General features: G+C 34.1%; 2 pseudogenes across 4 annotated transcripts; both read left to right on the top strand.

Moving 5' to 3' along the window:
• The first annotated feature begins 176 nt into the window (after positions 1-176).
• Positions 177-1674, top strand: LOC120070788 (chaperone protein dnaJ 49-like; annotated as a pseudogene). The gene is made up of 2 exons (XR_016527994.1): positions 177-316; positions 519-1674. The product of XR_016527994.1 is annotated as a chaperone protein dnaJ 49-like (transcript).
• An 11541-nt stretch (positions 1675-13215) lies between these two features.
• On the top strand, positions 13216-15780 carry LOC150037760 (chaperone protein dnaJ 49 pseudogene; annotated as a pseudogene). 3 transcript variants are annotated; one of them, XR_016527767.1, is made up of 3 exons: positions 13216-13451; positions 13599-14727; positions 15473-15780. The product of XR_016527767.1 is annotated as a chaperone protein dnaJ 49 pseudogene, transcript variant X1 (transcript). The 3 variants fall into 3 exon arrangements; XR_016527769.1 differs by having other exon boundaries at positions 13262-13451; positions 13613-14727; XR_016527768.1 differs by having other exon boundaries at positions 13265-13451; positions 13566-14727.
• The last annotated feature ends 696 nt before the right edge of the window (positions 15781-16476 follow it).

Genomic DNA, 16476 nt, shown 5'->3' with positions numbered 1-16476 from the left:
AAATAAATATCTTTTTTAAAAAAATTTAAGGACTAAAACGAAAATTTTAAAAGTTTAAGAAGAAGATTCAAAGTTATAATAAAATAGGATTTAAATCCAAAAAAAAAATGTTCCCTATTATTGGTAATGAGTTTTTAAGATGAAGTAGGCTTGACCTGATAGTTTCCCGATACGTCCCCACCTCATGACAGTCACACAAAGTCCCGTCTCGCTTTTCGATTCCAATTCTCAGGACACTCAATCTCAACTTCTTCTTTCCATAGATCTCTTCTAGGATTGTTCAACCAATTTAGCATCGTCTCCTTCAGATCCATTGGTAAGCCCAACCCTAACTTATGTTTTCCTCTGTTATTCCATTTTGGTTCAATTGGCTTCTTCCCATTTCTAAATCCCCAAATCTATATCTATTAAACCTTAATGGGAATTTGAATGGGTTATATATGGGGTTGTTGTTAGTTTCAAGTTTACCAACTTCGTTCCTATTTTCCCTTACTAAAATCCCCAAATTATTTTGATAGAGGATTTTTTGCGGTAATTAGGATGGATGGAAACAAGGATGATGCGTTGAAATGCTTGAGAATTGGAAAAGAGGCTTTGGAAACTGGGAATTTAGTCCAAGCCCTACAATTTGTCAACAAAGCTCGTCGTCTTGATCCGACGCTTCCCGTCGACGACCTCTTACCGGAACTTAAAAATGTTTCTGGTGATCAGTTGGGTGGTGATGCATGTGAAACTGGCAATGGGTCATTTGGGTCCTCTTCATCCCAGTCCCCTAAATAGCCTTCTGTTCGCTGTAGAGTTCCGGCATCTGGGTCTTCTGAATCTTCAACGTCGGCGACTTTTACTGAGGACCATGTAGAGATTGTAAGGTAGATCAAGAAGAAGAAGGATTACTATGAGATTTTGGGATTGGAGAAGAGTTGCACTATTGAGGATGTTTGGAAGGCATATAGAAAGCTATCTTCAAAGGTCCATCCAGATAAGAATAATGCTCCTAGAGCTGAAGAAGCATTTAAGGTTGTATCAAAGGCCTGCAAAACATGGTGCAAATGGATTTAATGGGTTTTATGAAGGTGATGTTGATGCAGAAGAGATATTTAGAAACTTCTTCTTTGGTGGAATGCCACCAACGACTACTCATTTCTGTAGTTTCAATTTTGGCCCTAGAATGGCACCTAGAACAGGGGATCATGGCTCTGGTGGTGGCCTTCGGACACTGATTCAATTGATTCCTGTACTGGTGATATTGCTTTTGAACTTCATGCCATCCTCAAAACCTATATATTCTCTTTCCCGTTCATATCCTTATGAACACCGATTTACAACTCAGAAGGGTGTCAATTATTATGTGAAATCGAAAAACTTTGAACAAGATTTTCCTTCTAGCAGTCGGGATCGTCTGGTACTTGAGCAAAGGGTAGATAGGGAATACGTCAATATTCTTGCAGAGAATTTTCGACTTAAAGTGCAATGACGCTAGTGGGGATTCATTCGTGAAACTCCGCATTGTGATATGTTGAATAAAGGTCTATTTCAACTCTATCTCCGTTATCATTTTGGCATTTTTGGATTGTTTGCAAATTTGATTCCTAAGCAATTTATCTTTATGAGTTCTTCATAATGTGTAGTCTAGCAGCATGATTACGTATATAAGACCCGTAGTTATGAAGATAATAGGATTATTAGTAAAATATTAGTATGGTTATTAGAATGGGTATATTAGTAATTAGATAGCAAGTTTGTTAGGGTTTTAGTCATAAATAGAAGAAGTGGGTTGGGAGCAAGGGAGTGAAAAATTTTGTAGTGATTTCTTGTGGGAAATATTGGTAGAGAATAACCCTCTCGAAAGACTCTGGTAATTGTAGTTTCTTTATTGATATTGCAATATAAATCTATCTTTCAGTGTTCTTTTGTTTTTTTATTTGTGTTCTTGTGTATTCTTGTTAGGAGGTATCCTAATAGTGTATTAGTCCACCAAAACCATAAGAAGGATAAAGGAAAGTTGTTCCCCCTCAATGCTGTAGATTGTTATGTGTTCAAACTATTTTCCCTTGACGTTCATTTATTTTGCTAATATTTGATCTACAACAGAATATATTTGATAATACAAAGTCATTTGATTTTTTGTAAAAAATAAAATTGTTCTTTTATGGGAACGGAGTATAAACTTTCTCTATGCGTGGTGGCAGGATGTTGAATCAAAAAAGTTTGACATTTCAAATCAATGAGATTTTCTAGCCCATGTTGATTTCATCATTTATGGTGCGGAAATAATAATTCTGGTCAGGTATATACTATGGGGAAGAGACTATAAGTGAAAGATCTTGCTTTTGTGTAGGAACTTCAGAATTCAGTGTGGGTGAGCGAGAGAATACCCAATACTCTATAATTTGTTGGGACCTTTTGTATGCCCTTGGGGTCCTTTTGGCTTGAATATTAACAGGAAGATACTTTCAGTATGTTGGTGGGGGGAGACCCTTTTATTGGTTGAGATCAAATATACAAAAGAGGGAAAAATTATCCACTTTATTGCTACAAAAATGCCCACCAAATGGAGACTAAGAAAGAAGGGAGTAATTTGGTAATTGTCATTGTTAGCACTACAAGTTCGGTTTATAGAAGTTGTAATTTTTTAAAGACTTGTTCACCTTCTAAAAATCTCTCCTTGAAATACAACAATTTGGGGGTGAGAAAAAATAGATGTCAAACTATGCTCATTTTTCTCAAACATCTCAATGAATCTTTCAATTTGTTTATGGTCAAGTTTCCCAGAGTCTAGTTAGGTGATTGTTTTCATAGAATGCCTCGACTTGGGCAGTTGGGTGATTTGGGACCTGATTTTTGGGCTTTCTATCGTCTATTGTATTCCAACATATGGTTCCTTGTAGCTTTATATCGAGGCCCCCCTGTATTTTTGTTTTTTTCTCAATTTGGTTGTACATCTTTAGTTCATCTCATTTGCTTCTTATCTTTCTCTGTTGTATCTTTACCTGCATTTTGGGCATCTTTTTTCATTTGGTGTACTCGCTATATTGTACTCTTTGGATACTTCATTCATCAACGAAATGTTTCTTTCAAAAAAAAAAAAACAAAAACAAAAACAAAAACTTGGGCAGTTGGGGGTATGACTCCTAGTCGGGAAAATATTAGGATCATCAGTAGGATTAGTAGTAAGGGGTATTCTAGTAATTAGACATGAAATTTGTTAGGTCTTTTGGAATTATAAATAGTAGGTTAGAGGTGAAGAATTTTGTGGGATTTACTTTAGGAAATTTAAGGAGAGACTAGCCCTCTTGAAAGGCTAGCTTACCTTGTGATTTATTGGATATTTGTGTTCTTGTTGGGATTTTCTGTTTACGAAAGAAGGATCCTAACATTAGGCTTATTAGAGTTACTGATTTTCTCATGAAAAATGGACGAAATGAATCCTTTTTTAAAAGGCTTATCCCCTCTTGAAATTCTTCCATATTCAAGTTTCTCCCGTAGAGAATTTCGGTTGCTTCGGTTATTATCCATTCATATTTTTCAACTCTAACTAAAAACGTTTTGCTAACAACCAAGGATGCAACTTAGGAAACAAATTGATAAGCAGGAAGAGGAGCTATAGACGGTCGTGGTCCAAAACATAGGACCTATTGCCCATATAGTTTGTGGTGAAGGGTTGTATATGCCAATGTTCCAAAACTATCAGTCATCTAAGAAAGAGACGAATGAGCCTTCAAACTAACAAAGAATGAGATTGTATACTGACCTATCACCGATATCTCGGTTCTTATTTTTACCTTTGGATCTCAGATGCACTTTGTAGTTATACATGAAAAACATTCATTCATAGATTTTTATTTTCAAATCCTAGCTTTCACGTGTTCTGAAATGACACGACATGATATTGTTTGTTTAGACTTCCTTTGAAAATATGGAATTTCATCTTGTTGATAATGAAGGAACTCTTAAACAAGAGTATCCATGAGCGGGTTCGAATCTTTCCTATTTCATTGTGACCGAATTACCACACACATATTCTAACAAACAGATATGCATTGTAACACTAATTATAGGCATGCTTTAACAATTAAAATACAACAGATTGAGTAAACGTACTAGTTGAAGACTATCTTCACTCGAACTCAATCTAGTGGAAGCAACCCCTCTACGGTCCTTATCGCCCAGCAAATAGTCGCTTAGCACACCATGATCATCTACACGAACGGCAGCGTGCCAACAAGTAGCAATCGGGGAAGACACCACCACTTGAAGCCCTTAGTATTCTCGAAGTGAGAATCCAAAGAGTGGACTTTGATGGAATTTGTAGAGGAAGGAGGAAGGACGATCATGTAGAATGAACAAGCAAGTGGGAGATAGTAGGTGACTATCGTTTAGTCGGGTGCTTGTCGTTTAAGAAAAGGTACACGATCGTGCAGGTTTTTCTAAGCGATCGTCTAGTAAAGAGTAAGTGATCGTCTAGTAAAGAGTAAGCGATCGTTTAGATCAGCTTGGCGCACTAAGCGATCGTTTAGAAATCGCGTGCAATCGTTTAGTACGCGTGTGTACGATCGTTTAGGCGATGGGTGCTATTGTATAAGCTCTCAACTAAGCGATTGTGAAGTTGACACCGTGAGAAAATTTTTCCGAACTTGATACGAAATGAAAACAATTTTCATTTTATTCTTTATTTACAATTATCGAAATCAATCTTCCTACTGTCGCACGATTTAGGAGAAATTCCTGGTCAATTATCTCATAACCACCTATTTAAATAAATAATGAATATAATCATATTATATTCTTAACCTATAGTTTGATATCATATATCTAATATAGTAATTTCTCCTCTTTTTGATATAAATCATATTTATATCTAATTTCCTCCAAAATAATGTATCTCATACATTTAGTTAATTATATCATATATAATTAATCAGATCAATTATATCATATATAATCGAACTTTCTCTTGTCAATTTGAACATTACAAACCGACCCAAAAACTGATTCTCAACTTTATCCAAGCTACCAAGGGGACCTTATGGACCTGTGGCTCGAAGCTCCAACGGTACATGAGTAGCTGACTAAACTCTTTAGCCACGAGATCCATCATTCGTTAACTGCCAGACATTCCACTAAAGACCAACAACTAAACTTTTCTTACCACAGATATATTTCTGTGTCCATCAGATATAATCAATCATGAGTACAATGACCCTTCACAGATGCTCGTAAGTACAGTTGGATCAATTTACCGTTTTACCCCTGTAGTTACATTTCACTCATTCCTCTAATGAACAATACAATATAGTCCAACTAAGTGTGAACACCTCTCGGGCCAAAAGAAGGTGTGTGACGCCACATCGTTCAAGCCCTGGAATCAGCCCTTAAAGGAGTTATCTATCTACTTTCGGGGAAGGAGTGAATTCCAGTTCTCAGCTCCCAAATCAGACGAATCCCCAAAATGGTAGGTTTGAGTCGACGACCTGGCCACTCGCACCCATGCAAATCAAAGGACCGCCCTCAATGGCAGGAGTTCCCAACTCACTCAAAATTGAGGTCATGTTACCTATGGTCATCCTAGTGAAGTGAAGTCTCTGTCATGAATGGTGTTATTAACGAGACATTAACACTTCATGGTCAGGTCTTATACAAACTCTTTGTATAGGATGCCCCCACTCGCATGTCCCTTATACGAATGGTCAGATCATACCATCTGTGACAAGTCACAACACTTGTGACCATTCCACAAAGCGGGCCACATCTGTAGCATTACCAGGATAAGGTTTCTTGAATGCTAGTCACCGTCCCGGATTCTTGGAGTCCTCTGATTCCACTTTTGGTGTAAACCAAACTCTAGTTTTTTTTAATCAAATTGAATTTCTGCTTCCACATATATTACAGACCATTTTGGTTATCACTCAAGACATGATCCACTTGTATGTTACCACATACATGCTTAAGTTACATACAGATAATTAAGGATTTTAGGTTTATTGGTTTGTTGTGAAACAAATAAAACAAACAACTGAGTAAAATCAAGAAGTGAAGTAAAATATCATATATTATACATCACAAGCGTTCGTACAAACTGTTTACAAACTACAGGACACGAGATTTTAGGGCATCAACCCCAACAGATAACTCTACCTGCTGGCATAGTAAGTAAACATGGATGCATTTGCCATTCATCTAATCTAATAGAACCCATATAACTAGAATAGAATAGAATAGAATAGAATAGAATAGAATTATTATTATTATTTGTGATATCGATGAGTGTCCAGACAAGCATACGCACACCTTGACTGATCTCAAGGGTCATCCCGCTTGGCCCCTGATTACCAAGAAAATTTGTAGGATATTAACTCTCTATAGGATCTGGTATATTGAGAAACATTTGTAAGCAAGTTAGAATAAGAGGTAGTTTAAAAATAGTTAGTTACATGTTAGTTAGCTGTTATTCAGCACATGTGTAAGCATTTTCCCTATAAATAAAACACTTCTCACTCATTTGAGCAGAAATTCAATTTGATTAAAAAAAACTAGAGTTTGGTTTACACCAAAAGTGGAATCAGAGGACTCCAAGAATCCGGGACGGTGACTAGCATTCAAGAAAGTATGGAAGCCCTTACTCGTAGGGTTAAGATGTTGGTAGCAACACCTCAAAATCGGGAGAACACTCAACCATTCGTACAAGAATGTGAAAAAAGAGGTCAGCGTGGTGCTGGGCAACTAAAAAATTCATCAAGAAAGATGCAGCTCCAAGAAGATCCAAGAAGACGTTTGAATAGGCAAGAATGGCAGCAAAAATTCCAAGATTGGGATGCTTCGAATGTGTATGATCAAGAATAAAAGTTATATGCTCCAAGGAGGCGATGAGAAGAGAGGTACAGAGACAGATATGATTACAAAATGAAGATTGACTTGCCGACTTTCAATGGGAAGCGTGATATCGATACATTCCTCGAATGGATCAAGAACACCAAAAAAAATTTCGATTATATGAATACGCCATATCACAAAAAGGTACGTTTGGTAGCCTTCAAGTTGAAAGGGGGAGCTTCCACTTGTTTGGATCAATTGGAGATCAATCGGCAATGGCAAGGCAAGAGGCCAATTCGAACGTGGAAAAAAATGAAGCGGTTGATGAAATAGAGATTCCTTCCTCCTAATTATGAGCAGACCCTTTACAATTGATACCAAAATTGTAGACAAGGGCCTCGACAAGTGCCAAATTATGTGGAAGAATTCCACTGATTGGGAGCAAGAACAAATTTGGTGGAGAATGAACAACATCTAATTACAAGATTCATTGGCGGCTTATGGGTGGACATCAAAGAAAAGGTAAAATTACAGCACTTTCTTTTCGGATGATGCAATTTGTTATGCTGAAACAATAGAGGAGTTGAATGATTTACGCTCCAAGAAAACTTCAAGAAAAGCTTTGGGATGCTTCTATAAGCAGAAGAGCAAACAATAACTTGGACCATCCTACTCCACCAATTTCATTCATGGAAAAGGATAAAGAAAAGCAAGAAGAGGTTGGAGAGAAGGAAACGGAGGCTGTTTACAAATAGAAAGTTCAAAATCTTTATAATTGTCCTACATTGGGAAAATGTTTGAGGTGTGGCCAAGTGGGGCACTTGTCTAATGAGTATCCTCAACAAAAAACAGCAGGATATATAGATGAAGAAGAGAATTTGTTGGCTGGATGCAATGAAGATAATGAGGAAGAAACCAGTTATATTGACACGGATGAAGGTGATAAGGAGTTTTGTGTTCTCCAAATGGTGTCGATTGCTCCCAAAGGAGATTTTAATCTTCAAATACATTGCAAAATGTTTGTTAAAGAAAGATTTATTGGGTCTTGTAGTTGTTGAAAAGACAAAATGCAAAAAACAACAAAGACATTCAACACCATATTGACATGGTTTCGGGTGCTACAATCCCTCATCTTCCTCAATCACTATAGGTTGAGTCTTAAGGAGTATGAGATCCTCCACCAACATATTGAAGAATTATTGAAAAGAGGCACATTCAATCAAGCCTTAGCACATGTGTGGTGCTAATCCTTCTTACTCCTAAAAAAGATGGTAGTTGGAGGATGTGCGTGGATAGTAGAGCCATCAATCGAATCATTGTGAAATACCACTTTCCAATTCTTCGAATAAGTGATCTACTTGATCAATTTGGAGGATGGTGTATTGAGAACATTTGTAAGCAAGTTAGAATAAGAGTTAGTTTAAAAATAGTTAGTTACATGTTAGTTGTTATTCTTGTGTAAACATTTTCCCTATAAATAAAGTACCTCTCACTCATTTGAGGAGAGATTCAATTCGATTTAAAACAAACTAGAGTTTGGTTTATACCCAAGAAAACTCATAGGAGGATAATAATTACTAGTATACCCTCAATAACCTAATAATATTCCTAAGTACTCCATTGACATTACTATCTTTATCATTCTTGGTTCTTGCTTTTGCTCATGTAACTAGATTACAACAATTCCCAGTTGGATGTAAAGAAAAAGGTTGAATCATATGCTTCAAAACTACCTATTTGCTAACCAAACAGCTTTGAAATTGTTTTGCAGGTCCTTTTTTTTCTCGTTTTGGGAAAGAATTGCATAGAATGTTTGCATGAAACTAATATGGGAGTTGAATAGTTACCCCAGGTCGCTCTAGTTTCGAGCTTATTTTTCCATTTTCACTACAGATTTACTTGTTGCTATAGGTCATTGAGTAGATTCTGAATAATTTTAGAGCTTGAGTTTGGATGTACTGATCAAATAATACTTTTGCTTTATCATGGATCAATGAACCTTGTTCGTTATTCAAATCTTGACAATATGCTCATTTTGTCTATTGGGAAAGATTGGCAAGATATATATGTAATCATTGAAACCAAGATTGGATTGCAATCCTTCTTCAATCTATAATTTATGATCAAGCCAACTTTAAATGATAACACAAGATGATTTATGATTTGTAGAGTTCTTAGAACAGAAAAAACTTGTTACAATACAAGATTTGTATTGCAATGTTTTCTCAATCGAGGAAATTTCAGGTATTGTTATACAAAATTTGAAATATATCAAATAGTCGTATAAATATCATGATAACGTGAGATAATAAATATGTTAAATTATTTATAATACATGTATTGTTATATGTCTATTTTTATATAATGAATTTAAATATACTATTTTGCAGATAATAAATGTCTAAATGTATTGCTTGTTCAGGCAATGTTATTTGTTATTGAAATTATAAGTTTAAGCATTTGTTTATTGATTTTTATAAACAATCTTTTCATTCACCAAATTGAACCTCGAGCTTTGATGACCAGTGCAAATTTTATCATAAATAGCCCTATTTTACTTTAAATTTGAATAACTGTGTAATTTTTACCAACTAAAAGACAGTCATACTTTAATGATTAGTGCAAAAATTCATGTGTTAAATGACTTATATAGGTTCGCTACAACATTGATAAAACTTCAATAAAAAGCCATGTGAGTTTTGATTGTGCTTAATTTTGTTAAAGACTTCCATTGAAATTAGCAAGCTTTGTTAAAATTAGTGGACGAGTTGAATAGAAATTGAACGAGACAATAATATTTTTTAATTATATTTTAAAGAAGAGAGTATCTGTATTGTTTTAATTATTAAATCTTCAACTTAGCATTAATAATAATTAATAATGATAACTGTTTTAAATGACAAAATTGTTGAAAATATTTTTAAATATAACAAACAGATAGTGATATTTTGTTATATCAATATTTATTATGGATAGACTATGACATCTTGTTATATTTGTAGACTCATTTTCCTATATTTAAAAACAATCTTAATAACAATAAATGTTATGTTACTATCTATTTTCAAGACTTAAAATGTTGATGTTCACAAAAATATCGAGGTCTAAATTTTATGGAAATACCGATAAATATTCCTAGACATTTTTAGTTGTTAGAGTTGACATTCAACATGCGGAAGTAATAAAAGATCTAAGCACTCTAATTATATCAATTTTAGTTAATAAGCATGTATGTACATGGTGTTAGTATATTAGGGTTTCAAGTGAATACCTTTGATGATTCTCCCAAATTGATCGAATTCACCACGAAATTCTTCTTCTATCTCAGTAATAGACCACCACAAGTGTCTTGATTGAGTGGTGAAACTCAAATTGAGAAGAATTTTGGTGTAATTTTGAGTGTTGGTTTGAAGAGGAAAAATTTCAATAGTTTCTTCAGAATTTTCAGTTGCATGAATCTAATCCTATTTGATTAGCTTTTTATTTATACAATAAAATCATGCAACACTTCATTAAAGGGAAGCTTGAAACTTGAAAGTTGAAACTCCACTAATTTAGTGGATTCGGTGGTAAAAATTGGAAAATCTCATTTCCAATTTAAAATTAGTTTTTTTTAATTCAATATTAATTTCATTAAAATAAAAATAAATTAAAAAAATATAAAAACCCATTTTCCTAATTTGAAATTTTCAAATTCAAAATTATTTTAAAAAAACTTTATTTTAAATAAATAAATAATTAATTAAACAATTTTAATTAAATAATTAATTTAATATCAAATATTAAATTAACAAAATACTTAATCCACACATGAATCATTATTCATGTACTTGATATTTAAATTAAATTTAAATATTTCCAACTCTCCAATTCCGTTTAATGCCCATTGAGTTTGTAAATTAAACATTTAATTATATCAAATATAACAATCCAAACCCTAAATCGTATTTGAACATTTCAAATTCACTTAACACGTTATTATAAGGTTTAATCCTTTTATGAGTTAGTAGAGAAACCTAATGGACCTAAAATAGGTAGGAATGAGTTCCATCTTGCAGGATTATGTCCCAGTTATCTATTCGATCTTTCCCCTAAAATGGGAGGTTTATTGGACTGCGATGTTGAGCCACTCTCACCCATGTAGATTAAATGATAATCCCGAATAAACAAGAGTTCATAGTTAGCTCAGGATTGAGATCGAGTTATCTTAGGTCATCGAATTGAAATAGTCAGCTTTAACAGTAAACGGTCGTTATAAAGAAAAGTGACTATTTTGTGGTCTGGTCTTATGCAAACATCTTTTGCATAGGATGTCCCCACTCGCATGTTTCCACATGAACGACTTTGGGATCACATCATTTGTATCAATATACAAAGTAGGTTGTATTCATAGTGTCTTCAGGATAAGGTACCCAACCTTATCCATATACTTATAGACCATTTAGGCTATATACTAAAACTTACGATACACTTTTATGTCTCTACATAAAATTCAAGTATTCATGTTATAACCAAGGATTAGTTTATTGGATTTATGAATTTATAAATGCAATTTAAAAATTCAATAACACCTTCATTGAAAGAAATCTCAATAACATCTTTATTGTAAAATTGAATTTGTTAAAAGATTACAAACTGCAAGTTTTAGGACATTTCTCAATATTAGAAAAATTATGAAAAAAAATTAAAAAAATAAATTTAAATTAATAAATAATTTTCTTTTATAATCTTTAAAGTGAAATTGTAGTGGGTGGCAATTTGGAAATATCATATGTAAAACGTGTCACACACTTTTTCCATTTGTAGATATGACAACTTTTTATCTTCACAACAGAATCCTTCTCAGTTTTCTCTCTCACCCTCACGTTCCATCTCCGTCTCTTTGACTCTCACGTTCCATCTCCAAGTCATACGACCAATCACCGTTACCTGATTCGTTGTACCACTGCTTGTCGATTTCCATTTTCATTCTAGTAAGCTCCCTTTGAGAGCTTCGGTAAGGAGAGGTTGAACGAGACAATTGTGGGCCAAGGTGGTGATGGTGAGGAGGTGGTGAAGGTGATCAATGACAGTGGAGAGTTGGTAGGAAAAAATGTCATCGTGTGTGTATTGCATTAGGGTAGTGGACGATTCTCTCTCTCCTCTCTTTCCTCTCTGAGCGGCAGCCCCTCCCCTTTCCAACATAAAGTAGATCTAATTAAAGAAGATCTATTTAACTTCATGATTGTCATAAGTCTTTATTTACGTAAATAGCCTTCAATTTAAAACACTTAAATAACTCGTCATTTTTAACGTGTATCAATAGTACATCAAGTGTCTAAATAGTCTATCAAGTGTGTATCAGTAGTGTCTTAAGTGTATCGGGTGTATACTAGTAGTTCAAATGTATCAAGTGTACCAAGGGTATCAAATGTATCAAATGTATATTAGTAGTATATCAAGAGTATCTAGGGTAGCACGTGGCTTGGCTTGTTTTATGCCATTTTTTCAAAAGTAATAAGTTTGGGCTATGGGCCTAATTTTTAAAATTATTTTGCCAAATATGCAAAAACCTCATTTTCAGACAAGTTAATATGTCTATTATTTATATTCTATTTACATTAGTAACATTTTGTTGCTTATTTTTCTATGTTTTGTGAATCTTTCTACAATATAATAGAAATGCCGAAATATTCATTCACCCCTCATATCGGTATCAAACTCATGAAAATGTGAAAATATGATTGCGATAAAAATTTAATACTATGCCTATTTCTCAACTAGAATGATATATTTTAAAACCTTGAGAATCAAACAAACGTATTCTTCCAAATCCATGAACAAAAATTTTTCCTTTTCTGCCAAAATAGAAAAATAAGACAACCCAAGTAAAGTAAGATTGTCATACTAAGATTGCCATACTTATCTAAATATAGAGTTTAATTCCAAAAATTTACAAATTAGGGAAAAGAGCCAATTAGGCAGGCATAAACGAAATATAGGTGTAACTCAAAAAGTATTTTTAGAGTGAAAATTAAATCAAATTATTCACATCGATTTGGCTTTTGAGCTTTTATTTTTTAAAATTAAGTCTACAAACATTACTTTCAACGTCAAATTTCTTCTCTAGTTATCTATTTTTTATCAATAATTTAAAAAACTAAACCAAAATTTGAAAACTAAAAAACATAACTTTTAAAAATTTGTTTTTGTTTAATTATTGTATTTAAAAAAGATAGACAAGAAATTGAAATGAAATAGATTTAATTTTTAAAAATTAAAATAAAAAAAACATATGATTACCAAACGGATAAAAGATAAAGATTATGAATACACTCAGATATCAATTGAACTAGGGTCGTTTTGATATTCAAATTCGATTAAAATGTTTTAATTAAATACGAAGTTAAAAGAACATTTTTATTTGGTGATATGAGGTGTAGGAGTTTATATTCTATACTCTCAGCTGAAAGTTGGGCTATAAAACGCCACTTTACATCAGTTCCAAACGCGTCCTTCGACTTAAATAGCGGTCTCAATTTCCCAAAATTTTCATCTTCCATGAAGAATTGCAATCCCTAGATTTCTCAATCCGGAGCCATCCATGCGGTTACATTGACGACATCTTCACAGTTTTTCAATCGTCTTCTTCAGCACCATCTGTAAGTTCAATTCCTCACAATAGATTAGATTCTTGTACTCATCCAATTTCAAACTGTAGATCAGTTATGTATGTAATCTCTTTTCCCCAATCGTAATCGATAATCTCCGATTAGGAATGTAATTGTTTCCCCCCCTTCTTCTTGAAGGGAATTGCGGTTAGGTCTTTGCGTTATTTCTGATGGACGGGAACAAAGACGATGCTTTGAAATGTTTGAAAATCGGGAAAGAATCTTTGGAAGCTGGGAATCGGACCCGTGCCCTAAAATTTGTGAATAAAGCTCGTCGTCTTGATCCGACGCTCTCCGTTGACGATCTCTTATCGGAAATTCAGAATGTTTCTAGTGAAGATTTAGATGGTGATACTGGCAAATCTGGGAATAGGTCGTCTGATACCTCTTCATCTAAACCGTCTGATCAGCCTTCGGTTCGCCGTAGAGTTCCTGCATCGAGGTCTTCTGAATCTTCAACATCGGCAATTTATACAGAGGAGCAGATTGAGGTTGTGAGGAAAATTAAAAAGCAGAAGGATTATTACGAGATTTTGGGATTGGAGAAGAGTTGTAGTACTGAGGATGTTCGAAAGGCATATAGGAAGTTGTCTTTAAAGGTTCATCCAGATAAAAACAATGCTCCTGGTGCTGAAGAAGCATTTAAGGCTGTATCGAAAGCGTTTCAGTGTCTAAGTAACGAGGAGAGTCGGAAAAAGTATGATGTTGTTGGGTCTGATGAGCCAGTTTATGAGAGACGGACTACAAGACATGGTGCCAATGGATTTAATGGGTTTTATGAGGGTGATGTTGATGCAGAGGAGATATTTAGAAACTTTTTCTTCGGTGGAATGGCGCCTACAACCACACATTTTCGTACTTTCAATTTTGGCACTGGAATGGGACATAGGACAGCTGATCAGGGCTCAGGTGGTGGCCTTAGAACTCTGATTCAATTGCTTCCCGTGCTGTTAATATTGCTTTTGAACTTCTTGCCATCCTCAGAACCGATCTATGCTCTTTCCCATTCCTACCCTTATGAATTCCAGTTTACCACTCAAAAGGGTGTCAATTTTTTTGTGAAATCAACAAATTTTGAGGAAAAGTATCCACCTAATAGCCCGGATCGTATGGCACTTGAGCGGCACATAGAGAGGGATTATTTTAACATTCTTGCTCAGAATTGTCGTGTTGAGATGCAGCGTCGGCAGTGGGGATTTATAAGGGAAACTCCATACTGTGATATGTTACAGAAGTTTCAGTCAGCTGCTTCGTGAATGAACGAAAGGTTCATTTCATCCCTCTGTTTATGCTCTTTTTTTTTTTTTTAATCAGTCATATATGTATAATCATGATTGCTCGAGAATATTTACCAAGTTTCTATTATCAAAATCGATTAACTTTTCCTTCCTTGGTACCTCTCCATTTGTTTGGAATCTGAAAGCCATATGCTATGTGACATTATTTATATCTTATGCTAATACTTGACCTAATAATCAATATCTGTATGTGGCTGGATATCTTTTCAATGATTTATTTGGACTACATGGGAACAGAAGTTTTCTATATACCATGGTTGTAAGCTGCTTTAATTATTCGGTTTGAATGTGTATCTTACTTTATGTCGTAGCCTTTTCTTTGATTGAAGCTGAAACACATGCAATGTAGAACTTTCCAAACGTTTCTAATAAGTTGTTTCTCCTGAGTTACACATTCCTTTAAGAACGGGCTTAAACAACCTTTATGCATGCAAATACTTTTGATTGTCATCATGAATGAGGTTGATGGATATGAATGGTAATTTGTTTCTGTCTTTCTAAGTCTTATTTGCATTTTTTTTTTTAGTTGTTCTACAGGGAATTGCTCTTTCATTTAAACATGGAATTCCTTAGTTAACTTTAGATTTGAGATATATGTTTGTTGTTCTCTAGTTTGTGTAATTTAACTATGACAATTCTTCTCCACTGGGTGTTGAGAAAACTAGTTAGTCTTATTGTATATGTCTTGACACTCAACATATCTCTCTTCTGCAGATAGCTTCTATTGCTAAGCTGTAACTACAAGGCAAGATTGCTTTTTCTGCCATTGACTCAACCAATGTGTAAAAAAGTGAGGCTTTTATTTCAAATATCTTTGCTTCTGCATCTGAAGTTACCATCAAATGTCAGTGTCTCGTAGCTTGCAGATTAAGATGGTTGCGTAATACTTGAACCATGCTTTAGATAGTGTGATAAAATTTACAGTATCAATTAATGCTAGTAACGTGTTGTGGTGATATAATTTTTACTGTCTCAACTTTGAACTTTTGATATATCGATCTATGTTATTCATTTTCAGTTTATTTGAGTGGTTCACATGGATTATTGAAAGGAAATTGTTGGAATAAAACTGAAGAACATCGTCGAGTAATCATTCAAATGAGTAATTTTCAGATGTAGTAAGTAGTATATAACAAAGTTAGAACTATTTTATGATATCCCATGAGTTCTTTATTGTGTGTCTATTTGGTTGCAAGTTCTTTTTCATTGTAACGCTGAGGTGATCAACGCCTTACAACTAGAAAATGGGGCAAAATCACATGTTATCTTTAGAAAATTGGGATCTCCAAGTCCTTGACATGATCTCCTTTCATCACGGTGGGCAAAAGATGAATTTATTGTGCACAAAAATTAAAAATTTAGGCTCTTGATTGGTAATCATTTTGTATTTAAAAATTACCAATTAATTTAGTTGGGTCTTGGAACATTTAAGTTCGTATCTTTTTATCTCTAAACTTTCACAAGCGTCTAATAGGTCTTCCGAAATTTTAACTTTGTGTTTAATAGATATATGATTTTTTGTGAAAAATATGTCGAATATGTCAAGAGAGGTATTAGATACAAACTTGAAAAAGTTTAGGAAGTGAATGGACGAATAATTAAAAGTTAAAAATCTATTAGGCACTTTCAAGATTCGGGACTATTTGACATAAAATTGAAAGCTCAGAAATTTATTACACATTTTTAAAAGTTAAAAACTAGACTTATAATTTAACCAC

The sequence above is a fragment of the Benincasa hispida genome, chromosome 2 (assembly GCF_027475165.1).
Source record: "Benincasa hispida cultivar pf3 chromosome 2, pf3_genome.v1.1, whole genome shotgun sequence".
In the NCBI taxonomy this organism is placed as follows: domain Eukaryota; kingdom Viridiplantae; phylum Streptophyta; class Magnoliopsida; order Cucurbitales; family Cucurbitaceae; genus Benincasa; species Benincasa hispida.
The sequence above is the reverse complement of the archived record's forward strand: the minus strand, read 5'-3'. Positions and strand labels throughout refer to the sequence as shown.